The sequence below is a fragment of the Lactuca saligna genome, chromosome 5 (genome assembly GCF_052625555.1).
Source record: "Lactuca saligna cultivar CGN05327 chromosome 5, ASM5262555v1, whole genome shotgun sequence".
Classification (NCBI taxonomy): Eukaryota; Viridiplantae; Streptophyta; class Magnoliopsida; order Asterales; family Asteraceae; genus Lactuca; species Lactuca saligna.
The window spans coordinates 214,846,709-214,852,708 of NC_136421.1; positions in this window are offsets into that span (position 1 = coordinate 214,846,709).

Sequence of the window (6,000 nt, forward strand, 5' to 3'; positions counted from 1 at the left end):
TGCTACAAGTATGGCAAGGAGGGGAATTTCGCGAGGGATTTCCCCAAGGGTTAGCAGTTTGCTTTCGCTACAACCACACCAGCCATCGGAAGGCCGAGTGCCTGCAGTTACTTCAGGGATCAGCACATGGATCTGCACCTGCTGCTAGAGCTACCGAGGTCAGGCCAGCGAAGGCCGAGGCACCAAAGTCTTGCGGGAGAGCCTTCTAGTTGACAGCTGAGGAGGTCCGTCCAGCGCCCGATGTCGTGGTTGGTATGTATTCTTTTATTTATTTATGTTGAGTTTGAGATATTGTGCTTATACTGTGGTATGATTAGGTACTTTTCTTGTGAATTTTGTATCTCTTTGGTGTTATTTGACTCAGGTGCAAGTCACTCTTTTGTATCTTTAGCATTTAGTCAGCACATCAGTATCCGACGAGAGGCATTGAGTCGACCTCTACGATGTAACATCCGGATTCCCAGGTATATTATTCTAATATTTTATTTTTGGAATTTGTGAAGGAACTCGGCGAGTTGATGCTAAGACTCGCCGAGTAGGGTCGTGGATTATCATCCGGGTTCGCATTTGGACTCGGCGAGTCCATGAGTGGACTCGACGAGTCCACGCTATTTAATGAAACCCTAATCCTCCGGGGTTGGATCCTATTTAAGGGCACTCTTAGCCTCCTATTGCGGCTACTAGTCCCTTGAGAGCACCCTAAGTCAGCAAGATCGTTTGGGAGGAAGGAGAAGCCATATTTGATCTTTCTATCTTTGGTTTAGCAAGAAGAAGGTGATCAAGAGCAAGAGGAGACTGAAGGAGGTGTGATTCTAGTGATTTCAGAGTCCAAAGACTTCAACTTGAGGTATTTATTCGGACCTTCTTTAGTCTTGGTATTGATTCTTAGAGTTAGGGTTTTCCAACCTCTTTTGAGGATGATTATACGGAGTAATTGGTCCCTTCTTGAGTTTATGCTTTGGATCTGGATTCAAAGAGGTCTAAAGACCTTAACCCTTGGAGCTTTAAGAATTATCTTGGGAGTCATGAGCTTAGAATGTCATTTTTGGGGCTAAATCACCAACTGAAACCATCTAGATGATATATGGGTGTCAAGGTATGGACTTTACGTGATTATTATGCTTGGGAAGGCCAAATCTATGGATTAGAGGAACAGATCTAACCTCAGGAGGCCAATGGAGTTTGTGCATGGCATGTACTCGCCGAGTTGTTCTTGAGACTCGGCGAGTTGAGTCGGGGTGGCCCCGTGATTCTTCCTGGGGACTCGTCGAGTAAAGGGAGGGACTCGACGTGTTGAATGGGACTAAAAAGTTAAGTGGACATAGGTGGACTCGACGAGTTGCCCAAGTGCACTCGCCGAGTCGGGTCAAAGTTTGACCGTTGACTTTGGTTGACTTTTAATGTTTTGGTTAACATTGAGGGCATTTGAGCCAAAGGAGGGGTAAAATGGTCTTTTACCCTTCTGAGGGTGCCTAGAGAGAGTGGAGCCTAGTTCTGAGAGTTATATTTATGAAAGTATTACTTTATGTGTTTAGGCGGAGGCTAGATCGTATTTCTACCAAGTTAGTGATTTACCGGGACATCTGAGGTGAGTCTTCTCACTATACTTTACCTGGAGTGGTAATTAGATTTATGTACCAGAATTATCGTATGCTATTATGTGATGTGTTGTACTGCATTGTTTCTATGTGATTTATATTAGAGTATATCAGAGTTAGAACCGAATGGTTCACAGAGTTAGGACCAAAGGGTCCACAGAGTTAGGGCCCACGGGCCCACAGAGTTATAGCCCCGAGTGGCTAATATGTGTTATGTATGGTATTTTGGGGAACTCACTAAGCTTTACACTTACAATGTTATGTGTTATGAGTTTCAGGTACCAGTGATGATCACGGGAAGGCGCCGGCATGATTCGTACACACACATGGATCTTTATGTATTTTGTTCTTAGGAAATATTTTGTGAGCCAAAGTTATGATACAATGGGATTTTTTTGTTAAATGTGTTTGGTAAAACGTGTTTAAAAATGTGAAAATTTGTTTTAAATTTTACGGTGTTACATACGAGTTTCTATAGCCGATGAGCGAGTTGTGTATGCTACGGATCTGATTCGAGGATGTGTACTCAAGATTTTCGATGTTAAGTTCCCGATAGATTTGGTACCAATTGTGATGGGGATGTATGTGTCATCGTGGGCATGGACTATCTGAGCTGATTTAGAGTTGTTATCAACTGCGAGCATCAGTTGGCGAGCATTTGAGACCCTAGTGGGGGAGTACTTACGGTGTATGGCGAGGGTACCCGATCTGGGTCAGCATTTTGCTCGGCTGCCAATGTGAGGCAGAGTCTATAACAAGACTGTAGAAGGTTTGTAGCCTACATGATGGATACATGAATTGCCACCGTGAGGTCGAGTTCAATCGATGAGGTCCCGATAGTGTGTGAGATCCCGAATGTTTTTCCCAAAGAGTTTTCGGGTGTGCTTCCAGAGAGGCAGGCAGAGTTTCACATTGATTTGGTTATGGGAGCAGCGCCTACTGCCAAGGCACCCTATCGCCTTGCGCCACTAGAGATGCAGGATTGATCCTCGCAGCTTTAGGAGTTGCTGGGGAAGGAATTCATTCGACCGAGTAGCTCACCATGGGGAGTGCCAATCCTTTTTGTCAAGAAAACTGATAGAACACACGGGATGTGTATTGATTACCTGGAGTTGAACAAGTAAACGGTCAAGAACCGTTACCCACTACCAAGGATCGATGATATGTTCGATCAATTGCAGGGAGTGTCTTGGTTTTCCAAGATAGACTTGAGGTTGAGATACTATCAAATGAGAGTGTGTGATGAGGATATCCCGAAGATGGCGTTTAGGACTCATTATGGGCATTATGAGTTCGTGGTGATGCCTTTTGGGCTCACCAATGCACCAGCAACATTCATGGATCTCATAAACCGAGTATGCAGGCCGATGTTTGATTGATTGGTGATAGTGTTCATTGACGACATTCTAGTGTATTCGAACTCCAGAGAGCAGCATGAGGAGCATATGAGAGAGATCCTCGGATTATTGAGATCGGAGAGGCTTTATGCCAAATTCTCCAAGTGTGATTTATGGTTACGAGAGGTCCAGTTCTTGGGGTACCTCCTTAACCAGAATAGGATATTGGTCGATTCGGCCAATATTGAGGCTGTTATGCATTGGGGGTGTCGAGATCCCCCACTGAGATCAGAAGTTTTCTAGGATTAGTCGGCTACTATAGGATATTTATAAGGTATTTCTCCAAGATTCTCGTTCCTTCATTAGATTGACTTGGAAGGGTGTGGCTTTTACTTGGGGTCTATAGTAGCAGACCTAATTTGAGACACTTTTCCAGAAGTTATGCGAAGCCCCGCTGTTAACTCTTTTGGAGGGAATGGAGGATTTTGTGGTGTATTGTGATGTGTCTATATTGGGGCTAGGTGCAGTGCTTATGCAGAGAGGATACGTGATAGCATACGCATCGACGTAGCTGAAGCCTCATGACACAAGGTACCTTACCCACGATTTGGAATTGGGGGTAGTGGTGTTCACCCTCAAGATATGGTGCCATTATTTGTATGGGGTTTGTTGTACCATATACATGGACCACAAGAGTTTGAAGTATCTGATGGATCAGCCCAACCTGAATATGCATCAGACGAGATGGTTAGATATGGTAAAGGATTATGATTGTGAGATCCTATACCACCCGCGCAAGGCTAACGTGGTAGTCGATGCTCTGAGCCACAGGGCGGAGAGTGCCCTGGTTCGATACATATGAATGAGGATGATGGTGATTACTTCGGTGTTGGATACCATTCAAGAGGCCTAGGCAAAGGCTGTGAGACCTGAGAACTACAAGAGAGAGCGGGTGATTAGATAGGTATCTAAGTTTGTTACCGATAGTCGAGGGCTTATGACCTTCCATGGTCAGATTTGGGTGTCGTTTATGGGTGGGGTACGTGGTGGGCTTATGACCTTCCATGGTCAGATTTGGGTGTCATTTATGGGTGAGGTACGTGGCATACTGGGGCCCCGATACATTGGTCCTTTAAGATTGATTGACAGGGTGGGCAAGGTAGCATACCGTTTAGAGCTACCCAAGGAGTTGGGTCAGATTCATGATACCTTCCATGTATCCCAGTTGAGGAAGTGTATAGCCGATGAGACAGTAGTAGTACCACTAGAGGATGTTCAGGTGGATGCCAGCCTAAACTATATTGAGAGACCAATCACAATCTTGGATCGATAGATCAAGGTTCTGAGGAACAAAGAGGTGCCCTTGGTTCAGGTCCAGTGGCAACATCGGAGAGGGTCCGAGCTGACCTGGGAGCTGGAAGCGGAGATGCTGGAGCAGCATTCAGAGTTGTTTGTGTAAGACTTCGAGGGCGAAGTCTGATTCTAGTGGAGGAGTATTGTAAAATCCGGATTCCTAGGTATGATCATATGATTATTTATTTGAGATATAAGGAGTGACTCGACGAGATGATGCCCTAACTTGTCAAGTAGGACTGCGAATGATGACTCAGATTAATGAATGGACTCGGCGAGTCAGCAAATGGACTCGACGAGTCGGCGAATGGACTCGACGAGACTGTGTTGTTGGCAGAAACCCTAAATCCTTGGGCTGGTGCCCTATTTAAGGATCCTTATGGCCTTCATTTGTGGCCACCCTTCCTACATAATAGAACCCTAGCATATCGAGTGTGTGAAGTGAGAGAGAGGGCCACCTTGAGCCATTTGTTGTTATTTTGATAAGGAGGAGAAGTGATCTAGCAAGAAGGACCAAAGGAGGTTGTTGTTTTGTGACTTTCAAGCAAGGAGACTCCACTTTGAGGTAGCAGTTGGCCCTTTTCTTCTTTATTGTGTAGGCTTGCTGAATCAAGGGTTTCTTTACCGTTTCTTGAGTTGGACTAGAAGTCCCAATGTGGAATAGACCTTAGATCTGGACCTTGGGAGGTCCAGATAGTCCGAATCATCCATCTTTATGCAGTCCCTTTGGGTTTTTGGATCTTGGTTGTCGTATTAAGAGATATATCATCAAATAGAGCCATATGAGTGTTGCATGACCATAAAGATTGGACCTTTACATAACTTTTGGGTGTTAGAAGGCCAAATCTATAAGCTAGAGAAACAAATCTAACCTCAGGAGGCCAACTGAGTGTTGCCACGGTGGACACTCGTCGAGTCCATGAGAGGGCTCGATGAGTCAACTCGGGTTGCCCTACGATTCGTGACTAGTGGCAACCCGTTGAGTTAAGAGGATAACTTTCTGAGTCGAGTGAGGCCTTAGGAGGATTCTGAGAACATGTATGGACTCACCAAGTCACTCGAATGCACTTGACGAGTCTAGTCAAAGAAGGATAGTTGACTTCCATGGACCTTAGAGTTTTAGTCAACTGATTCAAGAGAGGCCATGGAGGGGTAGAATGGTCTTTTAACCATCCTTTAGAGATGAGAGCATAAATAGAGTATTGATTTGAGATGTTATCATTTGATAGGTGGGGTAGATCGGGGATTCGAGCACGAGAGCTTTCTAGACATCTTATCAGGCGAGCCTTCTCACTCTACGTTACCTAGAGTGGTTTCTATGTGTAGAACAGAGGGTCATATGTGTATGTGTATGTTTGTGATTATGTGCAATGTGTACACACTGGTGAAGGCTCTGGCATGATCTGTACACACTGGTGAAGTTTTATGTATTGAGATTCTAGGATGTATTTTGCTGAGTTAACATTTGAGTTTGTGAATGTTTAAAGAGATATGTATTATGGTTGAAAATGAAAAATTGTTTTGAAAAATTACGTCGTTACAGGTCGGTATTGAGGATCCTATGTCACGATGAATCACTGAGGATCCAAGGTTATCAAAGTTTAAGATCTTGGGCTGCAAGATCAAGGGTGCTACCTCCTGAGCCTTATGAATTTTTGTCCTCAATCTTTCCACTTCATTTATAATTTTATTCATATCTTCCTGTTGTTGGG